The following is a 14,132-nucleotide window of genomic DNA, read 5'->3' on the forward strand; positions in this document are numbered from 1 at the left end:
CGATGACAGCGCGGGAGCCCTTCTGGATGAAGCCGCGTCGGATTGGGAAGAGGACCCTGCGTCGTTCCAAGATCTCTTTGGGGAACTGGTCGTTCACGCTGAAGTCCGTTCCTTTTAATTCCCTGCCGCGGCTTTTCACATGTTGCTTTTGTTTGAAGTGGCCGAATTTGGCCACGATAGGACGTGGTCTCCCGGCCGTTGCCCGAATGGGGCCGAGGCGATGTACCCGATCGAAGACGATGTTCTTCACAGTGTCCTCCGGCAGCTTCAGGTGGGTTTTGATGAAGCTTTTTACCGTGGTCTCCGCGTCCTCTCCAGTGGCTTCTGGAATACCAGAAAATACCAGATTATCACGCATGCTACGAGCTTGTAGATCGATAACTGTTTCTTTTATTTTTTTATTTTCTCTATTGAGCTGGGTAACATTATCTGTGAGACATTTCACCGACTCCCTTAGCGTGGCATTTTCAGCAGCAAGCGTTTCCACCTGCTGCTGGCTGTACTCCAGGGATTCTCGCAAGCATTTAAATTCTCGGTGAAGAATCTCCACCAAGGACAGCCTTGCGTCGAAACTGGACAATCGCTTGTCGATTGACTCCAGTATGTCAGCAATATCTTTGCCGGCTGGCGATGTTGAGCCGGGGGAATCTGCCGGGCGTTGTCTTTTCGACGACGGCGTCTCAGGTTTGGCCGGGGAAGCTGCACACTGGGTCTTCTTCATCACGAGATCCTGAAAGCACTGATCAATATAATCTTGGAGAGTCTCTAAACTCTCCTCGTTGTTCTCCAGGGTGTTGGAGATTATTTAGACAAATAGTGTTAGTTATAAGACAATTGATAAGTGTATTTGGTAATGCTGAAGCTTAAATGAATTTGTTCAAATCTAAACTACCATTTGCTTTAATTTTCCGCCAAAATCTCCGGCGTCTGACGTCAGTTACAACATGAGTCGCTTACCTTGTCCGTCACTTCCGTCACTTACCTCTCCCTCCACCCTTACCTCTCCCTCAATCCTTACCTCTCCCCCAAACCAATCTACTTGAAACTGCAAAAACATAACATGATGTCTTTTTTTAAGGGAATTGTTTGCATATTTCAGTAAGACAATGCTGAACCATATCTCACACCTCTTACAACATCATGGCTTCATAGAAGAGTCAGGCTGCTTAACTGCCCGGCCTACAGTCCAGAACCTCTCACCTACTGAGAACATTTGGCACATCATAAAACAAGACATAAAACAAAGGAGACCCAAGACTGTTGAGCAGCTAGAATTCTACATCACACAAAAAAGCAAAAACAAAAAACAAACAAAATCCTGTCCTAAATGTAACTGGTCTCTTGAGTTCCCAGATGTTTCTCCATTGTTGATGCTGAGATAATGCTGCACAGCGGTGAACATGGCCCTGTCTCAACTTTTAAATTGAAATAAGATAAGAATGAGATTTGCAAAATATTGCATTCTTTTTTTATTTATGTTACAACCCAAGTTTTTTGGAATTGTGATTGTAAATGTGTTTTCCATTTTTGTGTTACCGATGTCATCTTGTTTTAAAGACTTACTGCCCATAAGAAAGTTATAATTACTGTGAAACTGTGCATTATTGCAACGTTGATCATGTTTGTTGATGGTATTACCAGTAAACAGTCAATGATGAGTCATTTACTGACAAGCAGACTTTTGAAAAAGGTGTGTCACTACATACAAGGCAAATTTCCTGTTTCCTGTTTCCTGATCCTTCCTGGAACCTGTTTGTTTCCTTCACCTGATGTTTTGCGAAACTCTGTGTGACAATTCTGAAATAGTTTTTCAGTAGTTTGGATATTTATAAGGGTTTGTTTAAAAATGGACATGTTTTAACATAAAATCACTCATCATTTCTTCTGATGAGTGATTTTATGTTAAAACTATTGCAAATCTATTTTCAGTATTATATTCTACTAAGTATGACACGTGATTATAATTATATTGAGCGATTGTTACATAATAGCTTATTTGTTATATATCATTACATCTTTCATGTTGAAATTACAAGCAGAATTCAGTGTCGGTAAAGACAGCACAACTAAAGATCCTCAAACAAACACAGTTAATGTGGGCTATAGCGCCCTCTCCTGGCAGCCACAGCCACACTCACATATGTCACTCTACATCTTTTTGCGCTCTTTTAATACGATTCTTTTTATTTCTGTTCTGTGAGTCGTTTTAATGGAATTTGACTCCGAGAAACGTTCTTATCAGATACAGCAAGAAAGATAAAATGCATAAAATGCTGTGTGGCTAAATAAATTCCAAAAGAAATACTCACCACATTCCCTCCTGCGTGTCACATTAAATTATTGCTTGATCTTCACCAGCTAGATCGTTTTTTTCTTTGTACCTCATATTTTAAATATATTTAAATATATATTAAATATATATTATAATGCTCTAAAAGACAGATTTGCTTAATTTGTTATGAAATAATGAAGGGAACAGGAACTGTTTTCCAGTCAATTATCCAGTTAATTTAGAGTATATGAAAAATAAGGGACTGTTAGACATAAATTACTGTAATTCTAATTAATGCAAAATGTTTGAAGTCTGCATTTCACAAATTTCTCTTTACTGGTGCACAGAGGCAAAATAAATTATTAGTATTATTATTATTTTTATTATTATTTAAAAAAAAACATATAATAAGCAAAGTGTCCATGTACAACAATTAATGACCTAACTGTACACGGTGTAAACATTTTGTCATTAATGCTCTGATATAACAATAATGATTCAGAAAATGTTCCAGTTCTAGTGATCACAGAGGAGAAGTCAATCACAGATGGGTTTAAGTTCATATATCTGCCTGGCAGACATTTAGATTTAGAAGGAATTAATATTCTTGTGACTTGTGTGGATTAGCAGTAGCAATCTGTCACTACATTTAATAGTGTGCATACACTAAAGTTTCAAATCTAATATAAATGTCAACAATACATTTAAATACATTTTTATATATATGGAATATATGTGGTTTATTAAGTTTATCAATTTTTTTTTTAAAGATTACTTTGGAAAGACTCCATAATACTGTTTCAAGGTGAGAGAGCTGCTGCGCATTTACACACCTGAGCTAACAGCTGGCACGATGTGAGGAGAAACAGTTTTCTGTTTGTCCACATCGCAGCATGGCCAGTTTTCATACGCAGATTTCCACACAGGTTCTTCCTCAGGTTCCCAGAGTCACCTTCATCATCAGTTATTTATTTGTATACTGTGGAAAAGGTTGACATGGGAAGTCAAATGTCTTTTAGCCCCTTTCAGGTTCATTAATTATAATATTTTCAAGTACAAACTCTTACAGAACATGCAGTCGTGTCATTAGCTGACGATTTAGATGAACTGTCAGTTTATCACAGTTTATTATGAGCTAATGATATATCAACTGAACTTCTAGTGGTGTTTTCCCATCATTTATGTTGATTTATTGTAGGCTCGTACTCATAAAATGTGAGCACTATTTTCATCAACAGTGGTCAATACAAAAGATACCAGTAGCAATGAAATGCTTTTTTAATCTGCAGAAAACTGGGTTTGTTTGCGTTCATCAGAACTGAAGGATCGTTTTGTTTTGTTTTGGGGTTTTTTTGTATTGATGGATACATACTACAGATCCATTTATTTATGTTGGTAGCATTTTTATGTTTTTCATGTTGTAGCTACTGTTACCAACTTTAATCAACGACGTATGTTGAATGAGATGATCACACACTTTAAACGAAAATCAGGTGGTTTTTCCAGGTGTATAAATGTGACATTTCATAAATGGGAAATGCGTAACCAATTATTAAATCTATAAAAACGGAGTTGTGCCTTTTACACTGCGTGTGCCTATGGTCACGTGTTACGTTACCAGTAACTCCAGCAGGTGTCAGTGTGGATCGAGCAGAGGCTGTGAAAGGGGGAGAAAAACTGTTCTCAAACTACAAGATTTTCAGGTAAGGGCTGACTTTGCGGTTTTAGTTTTCTCTCCTCTGCTAAAGTATTGGTTGCCTCAGTTTTTCCTGCCTTTTATCTTTGTTTGCCTGTATAAGTGATGTTTAAAACGTTTTATAATAAAAATGTAGCATGCTAGCAATAATACAGATTCACAGTAAAGGAGCAAAAGCTCATTATTAATAAAGTAAAGCCAGAACAGGTCATTATAGGAACACAAACATACATTTATTTCTGCTGCTATCATATGTGCAGTCTTTTTTTTTTAACTTCAGCAGATGGTAGGGGTTTTTAATATCACTCCTTTTTCCCCAGTGGTAAATACTGTGCTGAGGGTTGTCCTTCCATGATGGTTCCTCTCCTTGCTTCTCTTCTTTCTCGAGTTTCTGCTGCCTGAGGTATTCACTAAGCATGTGGTCAGTTGTGGCTGTCTTCCCGATGTACTCATGGACCTTTGTTGTTTCATCCTGGACAGTGGTTCTGACACTCACTAGTCCTCGGCCTTCTTCCTTGTGCTTAGCGAACAGTCTCAGGGGGCTGGACTTGGGGTGAAACCCTCCATTATTGGAGCTTTCTTGCCTTGATGTTAGTGGCTTCTATGGCAGTTTATTATCCCAGCAGGGTATATGATGACTGTCAGGGTGTAGGTGATGATTGCCTACATCTTGTTCTTCTCAGCGGACTCCTCAGGACTTTTCTTACTCTCTGCAGGTATTCGGTGGTTGAGGCTTTCCTAACTATCCTCAATGTGCGCAATGAGGATATATCGTTCAAAGTCAGGAAAAAAGCAGATGATTCATTTTTCCTCTTTAATCTATTTATAACAGAATTGCTTTTTAAATATCCCACTTTTGACGTTCACATAAACACAAATACATACACAATAAGAACCAGAACATGATACTATATCTCGTTATATCAGTCAAATAACTACATACATTCTCTATGAAATTTTCTCCTGTTACAGAACTGCAGGTATGATTTAATGTTCTAAAACTTGTATAAATGCCAGACATTTGTTGATCAAAGTACAGTGAAAACTGGTGTAAAATTCAAGCAAAACATGAAACTGTAAACAGAGTGTTTCATTCAAGGTTAGAGCGACTGTTGTCCACTTATCTACCACCATCTGCTGGTACAAGGCAACATGACAGGTCCATTCATGGTGGGAACTCTGAAATTGGTTTATATTTGACTCTTCAACAATTTGTTATTAGAATCAATCATACACTGGACACTGTGGGTTTACTAGTGAATGAAGGGAAATGTTCAACTTTCTCTGGTTATAAGTAGTAGCTAAATAAATACATAACATTAAATAAAAACATGGAACTAGATGCACTGTCAATAACGAACATATTCACTGGTTTATCCTGGGCTTTGATCTCCTTCCATCAGCTTGGCTGTATAATCACTGCTCATGGAGGTTGGCTCGCTGGTTGGCATATGCTCAATCCCAGAGCCTGCATCTGCTACCTGTTTGTACCAATTAACAGGCCCATGATACTGCACTGACACCTCTTCAACGGGTTAACAGATGCCACAATTAGCTACTCATTTGAATAGCTGCCTGCTTAGCGTGAGGACCCTTGTTGCATCATCTCCAACTGTGGGGACCGCCTTTCATCTATTTGCCTTTTTTTCTTGTTGCCTCTCAAATGAGGCATGGGAAGGCCAGGGAACCCCAGTGTGTTGAGCAGTCTTTTTATTATATCCCTAAATTAGCTCTCCAGTCCCACTGCTCCAGGTGATGGTGACACACTGCTGGATGGCAAAATTCACTGCATACAGTATATTATAGATGGATGGGCGGATTTTCAAATGCTCATATTTGTGGTACTTGTGACAAACAAGTGCCCAGCTCAGAAAATGTTATTTATTGTTCCAGGAAACTTCAGAGTACAGCTGATCATGACCTATTCTCCCGAGCATTAGGGGTGAGGAATGAGGTGAAGTTTAGAACTTCCCAGGTAGCTCATTAGTTCCCTTTGTCAATGCTGGCATGCTGTTCTGACAGTTGCTGATTACAAAACAGTGCAGCTCTGTATTGTTCTGAAATAGTCACAGTCTTTTTATTTTATTTTATTTTAACATGTAAATTTAATTTGAGTGTTTCTAATGACAAATTGTGTACTGCTCTCCTTGTGTGTGTGCATGCGTGCGTGCGTAGGTACACAATTCAGCAGCCAGCCAAACTCCATTCAAAAGAATACGGGAGTCAGGATATAGCGTCCAAGCTCCAGGGGCTTTATTTTACGTTGCACCGCCATACACCATTGAATCAGAGTGAAACTAAAACAAAAACAAGAATACAACAGTAAGGTGATTAACACACTGATATTACAAATTCCCTTATCGACTCTACAGCAAGTCAAGGCTAGCAACAAAAGACAAAGAAATATCCATGTAATCGGTCCTCCTATGTATACATGACATGAGATTAGCTTAGCAATATAATTATACACAAAGTTAGGCTTTAGAACACAAAACTACCAAAATGTTACTAAAATATGTCGCTATACTAGTGATGGGCAGATGAAGCTTCATGAAGCACTGAAGCTTTTCATCCAATTGGTTCACCCCAGCGCAAAGCTTCTTGAAGCTTCATTTGCTGTAGTAGGACATCTACTGGATGTAAAAATATTAGTTGGCATGAATTTGAAGAGTGTGGCCTTTTGCACACAGCCTGTAAATGTCAACAACAAAAGGAGTGTGTAAAACATGTATATTGTAGTGATGCAGTATACTGTGTATATTTATACTGGCAGTATGGAAAATGATTATTTGGAAATGCTTAAAATGGAAATGATCATTTACTGTGAGGTGAGGTGTGGTTGGGGTGTGGACAGTAGTTGTGCTTTTGTAACGTTGAGGTATGGACAGCTACACACTGAGGCTTTGAGCCTCAGTCCTGCCTGTTCACATTTTATTCTGTAAAAACTAAATTTCCACTGCTTTTATGACCTTTTTAGTGGGGAGAACATAGCTAGGATTTAATGATTTAACAAATCTTTTAAATCCTTTGTCCTCCACAATGCTGAATGGCTGGGAGTCCTCAATCACCATGCTAACCAGGTCTTCATCTATTTGAGATTGTTCTCCTGAGGAAAGACAATAAAGACAAAGCAAAAATATAAATATCACACACATAACTTATAACAGCTGTATAATATTGTTATATCATTTAGTAACATTACTGCATGCTATATTATCATGGCATTTGATGGCTCACCTGGTCTTGCTCCACAATCGGTGTTCCCCTTATTCTCATGCAAAGCTCTGTAGTGCCTAAGCATGGATGAGGTGTTGTTGTTATATCCCAGCTCCCTGGCACATAGCAAACACTTCACCTTGTACAAAAGTACAGACAGCTTAACATAAATTGTATTGCACCATCAGTATTATGAAAAACCATCTTCTGTAGAAATTTACATACCTTGTTGGGAGGAATAAGATCAAAATGTTCCCACACAGGGGAGGACATCCTCCTCTTCTTAGCCGGCTCCATTCTCTCCTGACTTTCTCTCCTCACTCTCATAAACCTCCAAACGGTCTCCAAACTCTCACTAACCGCAACTCTCCATCAAACACCCACATTTTGAATGAAGTCTGAGGGGTTTATATCTCTATCATAGCTTGCGGCAAAGTTTGAACCACTTCATGAACCAGTGACGTGGTACAGCCGGGCAGCGAGGCTTCGGACGTCATCATTTTCAGCTCCTCCCATAAATGAAGCAAGCCTCGATACGTGCATCGCGGAAACGCTCCCTCAATTACTCGACACAAGCTTCGAAGCCTCGATACAGAACGTCACATCACTACTCTATACTCTTAAGTCAACAAGTACTTACAGATGATGCTTTCGAAGGCATAAACAAGAAAGAGGATTGCAGCGGATAACTACAGGAACACTTCAGCACATGTGAACCTGTTTACCCCAACTAACATAGCTGACTGTCACATTAACAACAATTTACAAGGCCCAGTAGGGGGCACTAAATTCAAGGCAGAACACTCCCCGCCTGGTATCTTTAAGATGCCACAAATTAGTCTGTAACTATAAAGAGATATATTTTCTTATAACATTACTTTTTCATGAGAAGAATGACCTCAGAGACAGGCCTGAGGAACCTTTTTTCTGATCCTTGTTTGGTGACCTTGAGCTCCACTTTGCGAACTTTTCCATCACTGCTGGGAAAAGTGTCTGTAACAAGTGCCATAGGCCAGTCATTGCGGGCTGCCTCATTATCCTTCAGTAGGACAACATCGCCCTTCTCAATGTTAGGACATGACTTCAACCATTTCTGACGAGCTTGGAGTGTGTGTAGATACTCTGTTTTCCAGCGCCTCAAGAAATGGTCTGCTAGGTGCTGGACTTGCTGCCATTGCTGCTTGATCCTTCTCTGTAAACTTCCCAGGTGGAGGTGGTGCGCTTGCCTTTTGAGTAAGGAGCATAGCCGGGCAAAGTATTTCAGGTGAGTTGGCATCTGAAGAGACAGGAACTATAGGCCTGGAGTTAATAATAGCCATTACTTCTGCCATTAAAGTGCACAGTACTTTGTGAGTGAGATGGGAACAATCTGTGCGCATTAGCATAGAGTCTAAGATCCTCCTTGTAACTCCAATCATGCGCTCCCATGTGCCCCCTACATGTGAGGAGTGTGGAAGGTTGAACTCCCATGTACAACCATAATTGTTCACATATCTCTGTACTTTTGAGTCTTTTACTGTTTTGTGGTACTCGAGTTTGTTGCAGGCGCCAACAAAATTAGTCCCACAGTCAGAATGCAATTGTTTACATGGGCCCCGGATAGCACAGAATCTTCGGAGACAGTTAATGAAGGATGAAGCATCCATGGACTCAATCACTTCAATGTCAATGGCACGAGTACTTAGACAAGTTAATAACACCGCCCAGCGCTTAATGTAGGCCAGTCCTCCTCTTGTGCGCCTTGCAACTACATTCCAAGGCCCAAAGACATCCAGACCCGTGTAAGTAAAGGGGGGAGAAGTACTAAGTCGTTGCTCTGGCAAATGCGACATCTTCTGCCTTTCAGTTCTGCCTCGCAGCTTCCGACAAATGACACATCCAAGAAGAACACTGCCTATGCATCTTTTGCCACCTATCAGCCATATTCCAGCTGCTCGAATCACACCCTCTGTGAAGACACGGCCTTGGTGTTCCACTTGTTCATGGTAGTGTCGTATGAGCAATGTAGAGACATGATGTTTGCCAGGCATAATGACTGGGTGCTTCTCCTTACTGATAAGATCAGCTAGTTTTAGCCTGCCGCCAACTCGAAGCAGACCATGAATGGATTCAGCTTTGCAAAAGGGCTTTTCTGGCTGATATTGCCTTTCTTGGAGAGAGTGTCTAACTCCTCAGAGAAACTAGCTGTCTGCACAGAGCGAATAATAACACGCCTTGCCTTGGACAATTCACTGACAGTATGTGGCATTGAACACTGATGCCATCCTTTGCATTCATTGGTGCTTTGGTCATGGACTGAAAAGAATGTGCAATGTGAATAAGTGTGGCAACTGCTCTCTGCAAAGAGTTCCATGAAGAAAATTTCTCAACCCTTTCTGGGGTAAGTTTCTTCTCCTCTTTCTTACTGGCACAGCATGTGACTTGTGGCCGGATCTCTTTATCCGAGTCTGGGTCAACAAGACTGAAGATCTCTTGCTGCTCAGCAGAATTTTTGTGTTGTTCATATAAGAACGCTGGTCCAGTCAGCCAGTTCGTATTAGAGCTGAGAGGCTTGGATTGATCTTGAAGCATGATCTGCTGGATTATGTTCTGTGGGCACATATCGCCACTGTTCTGGCTGCGTCGATTGTTGAATTCGTTGAACTCTGTTGTGAACATACACATAAAAGTGTTTTGACTACTTATAGATATATCCAAGCACCACTTTGCTATCACAAAAGAAGGTGACTGCATCAAGCTCCAAGTCCAACTCCTGGACAATAAGTTCAGCCATTTCCACCGCTAGCACTGCTGCACAGAGTTCTAATCTGGGGATGGTGGGCTCACTTAATGGTGCCAGTTTGGCCTTCCCTAGAACAAAGCCAATGTTTATCTGTCCTTCGTCGTCAGTTGTTTTGAGGTATGCTACAGCACCGATGGCTTTGGTTGAAGCATCTGAGAAAACGCAGATTTATTTTTTCTTGGCATTTGAAGGAGAGTTGAGTGTGTAAGCTCGAGGAATATGCAGCTGTTGGAGGTCTTGTAGTGAGTCCCTCCATGCTTCCCATTCACTGTATTTCTCCAATGGGAGTGACTCATCCCAGTCGCTTACTGAAGTGGATAGTTCTCTTAGTAGGAACTTTCCTTGAATGGTGATAGGAGCTACAAACCCAAGAGGATCAAAGAGGCTATTTACTGTGGATAAAGCCCCACGCTGTGTGAAAGGTTGCTGGTTGGTCGATGCTTGAAAAGTGAATGTATCTGTAGCCACTTCCCAGCTCAAACCAAGACTGCGCTGTGTAGGAATAGGTTCTGCTCCTAGGTCAAGATCCTTGATTTCTTTCGCGTGGTCTTCTGCTGGAAATGCTCTCAGCACATTCATGTTGTTTGATACTATCCTGCCTTATATTAGACTCTGAAAGAGAGGCTTCCGTTCTCTTAATCAGGGAAATGGCTTCCTCTTCAGTTGGCAAAGAAACTAGACCATCATCCACATAAAACTCACGTTCCACAAAGCGTTTGGTGTCTGGCCCATGTTGCTTTTCTCCCTTCTCAGCTGCTCTCCTGAGGAGGTAAGTAGCCACTGCCGGTGAAGGGCTGTTGCCAAATACATGGACTCGCATCCTGTACTCCACCACGTCTTTGCTTGGGTTATTATCACGGTACCACAGAAAGCGCAAAAAGTCTCGATGATCCTCTCTTACCACAAAACTGTAAAACATCTGTTCGATGTCTGCTGTCACTGCCACCTGCTCCTTCCTGAAACGCATAAGGACACCTAAGAGACTATTATTCAGGTTTGGTCCAGTGAGTAGAACATTGTTCAGAGAGATGCCCTTGTATTGTGCACTAGAATCAAAAACTACTCTGATCTGGTCTGGCTTTCTTGGATGATAAACTTCAAATGTTGGTAAATACCAGCACTCTGTCCCCTGTATCAGTGGAGGTGCTAGCTCTGCGTGGTTGTTGTCCAATACATGCTGCATGAAAGCAAGAAACTGCTCCTTTTTGTTTGGATTTCATTCCACTAAATTCAAGGCAGAACAAATTGCCCAACATTATTTTGTGTTGGTGGACATTAGGGCTGCCATGATTTGTCGACTAGTCACGATTACGTCGACTATCAAAATCGTCGACGACTAATTTAATAGTCGACGCCTCGTTTGAAGCTTTGTAAGATCCCAAAAGACGCAGGAATAAGTAGTAGGATTTAAGAGTGTAATAACGGACTGAAACAGAAGATGGCAGCACTGCATGTACAAGGATGCCAGCTGCTGTTAAACCCAGAAGGAGAAGAAGCTGTGTCCCAGAATTCATAGCACGGCTCTGCTTAGTTTCCAACAATGGCGGCAGCTAGTTAGTTTTAATATTACTCTTATTATTCTTTCTGGGTCACAAAATAAACGTTTAACATATTTTCAGGCGAGAATGTAGCTGTGTAAACCTCAAATATCTGCTCAGTTTATCAAGACACCGCATATTTTCAAAAGCGCTCCGACGTTTTCGGAGACGTCTGTTACCCACCAGCTCGATAGCTAGCCGGGGTTCAAGGCTCACTAGAGCCGTGAGAACACCGGACTCCTGGCAAATCGTTTTCAAACCCACCGCCGTCTTTCGCTACTCAGGTTAAACATGATATATAAGTCACTTAGATAACTTAAAAATGTTATTGTTTGGCTTTTTTCAGTATTTTATTTGTTCCTTTTTTTTTTTTTTTTTTTTTTTCGCCTGTCCCATTTGGTTCTTTAGCCATCAGAATTGTTGTCTGAAGACCAACAAGGATACCCAATGGATTTACTTTGCCAAATGGATCATCGTGGCATTGCCGTATTGGTCCATTTGGTCGATCTTTGTTTTTATTATTTATTATATTTTATTTTCAGATGTTACAGACGGGACAGACATGAGTGAGAGATAGGAAAGGGAGAAAGAAAGAGGAAGGAAAGGAAAAACAGAAGGGGAGAGGGACAGTGAGAAAGGGGGGGAGAAAAAAAATAAAAATCTCCTGGATCACCTGTTGAGAGAAGAATAGAAAACAAGCAAAAAAAGACAAAAAAAACCAAAAAACAAAGCAACATACTAAACACAACACCATCGCATTAATCTAGCTAAGTGTAAACAGCAGTAAATACTAAATATTCAATGTTGTTGTGCAGCACGCAGGACAGATGTGCTTCGAAGTAGCAGCCAAGAAAGGTGTAATTTGGGTCTACGAGCAGTGAACACCCGTGTGCATACCTGTGTGGATCAGCGCGCTTGTATTCCAAAGGTTTCTCCATGTAACGATCTGCTAGGGAGTGTGGGGGAGCCACAGCCCCGTCCTCCAGGGTGTGAAGCAGGTATGGAGGAGATCAAAACTCCAGACATCCAGAGGCCCCCAGAACACAAGAAACCATGGAAGACCAACAGAGGGGCAGCCGCGCCACTGTTCCAGTAAGAGCTGAGGAGAGTCCCAGATGAGGGTTCACTCAGCAGCCGCGGAGCAGAAGCCAGGGGGAGTTGCAGTGACGCGCCCGTGAGCTCCGCCGGCCGCCAGCTGTGCCTGAGTGACCGAGCCCCAGGCCGAGAGGCCGGGGGCACCCCACCCCCGAAGGGGCCCGAGCGAGCCCCAGGCTCCAGGCCCCGATAAGCGGCCGCCAAGGAGTGAGCCGGTGTGTACCTGGACGCCCACCCCCAGACACAAAGAACCACCAACGCACCGACACCTGAGGGAGTCCGCCACCGGCAGGGGAAGTGGTGGTAGGTGGAGATAGGCCTCCAAACCTTGGAGGGCCTGAGGTGTCCCCAGAGAGGTGGCGTCTGATACCCAACCTGACATATAGACACAGACATACAGGCACACACAGACACAAACATCCATTCCCCCCCTCATGCTCTCATATGCACTCACTCCACACTCAACCAACGTGGAGACAGACATAAAGAGACGCTGTACACACGATCACACTCCCCAAGCGTACTCTACAAACCGGGTCTAGGTACCCTTGCCCCTGGAGGGGGGAACTGCACCCAGACCCAGGTGGTGTTACCCTTTTCCCTGCGGTGGGGAGAGGCAGACCACCCCGACTCCGTAGCAGCAGGGAAGCCCCACACTCCAGACCGCAGTCGGACGGCCAACTCCACCTAGCCCTCCCGCTCCAGCAGGCTGCAGAGAATGGGGGTGGGAGAAGACTCCAAACCTCCCTCCACCCGCTCATTGTAGTGTTGATGCATGTGTGTTCTAAGGTGCAATTAAAACCCAGGAGGGCATGGAGCTACCTGCCAAGGAGCAGCAGGTAAGCGCATAGTCCCTCCTGATAGCCCTCAATGTCTAAGTGTATTTAAAATTGAGAGGTGGGCAACGACGCCAGGGGTGAGGTGTACACCCTGATGGTAATTTGGACTCCGTGATTGTGCCCACCCCCAAGATCCTATATGTATGTGTAATGAGAGTATGAATAATGTGAATGTCTAAGTTGTGGGATAAAATTGAGGCAGAGGCAGCCAGAAGGGGACAGAGGGGGGGGGGGGGGGGTAGCCTCCTCTGCACCCTGGTGACATACCCCTAATCCAAGGCCCTGCATGTGTGGGTGGTTGTGGTGGAGCGGGAAGAGGGAGGCAGCTGGAGATGGGGAGGGAAGGAAGGGAGGGGCAGGTAACCCCTCCCTGGGGCCAGCTCCCCCGCTGACCCCAGTAGGCACTCCCACACTCCGCGACCCGCCAGGGAAAGGGGGCCTAGGCCCATCCAGACCGGGGCCCAGTGCAGCAGCGCCTCCCGGCCCCACAGAGCCCGGGACAGTCCACCCAACCCCACCACAGAGAAAACTGCACCCACCCCGCCATCCACTCATCTTCCAGACTACATAAGACAGTAAACGCCCAGGCTGAGATCTTCCTCCACCTCTCCTGTATCTCCCCCTCCTGCAGAGAGAGTTCCTGAAGAGAGGAAAGCTCCTGCAAGATGTGACCATCTCCCCCACCAGTTGAAGA

Source organism: Aulonocara stuartgranti (assembly GCF_965226115.1).
Source record: "Aulonocara stuartgranti genome assembly, chromosome: 10".
Classification (NCBI taxonomy): Eukaryota; Metazoa; Chordata; class Actinopteri; order Cichliformes; family Cichlidae; genus Aulonocara; species Aulonocara stuartgranti.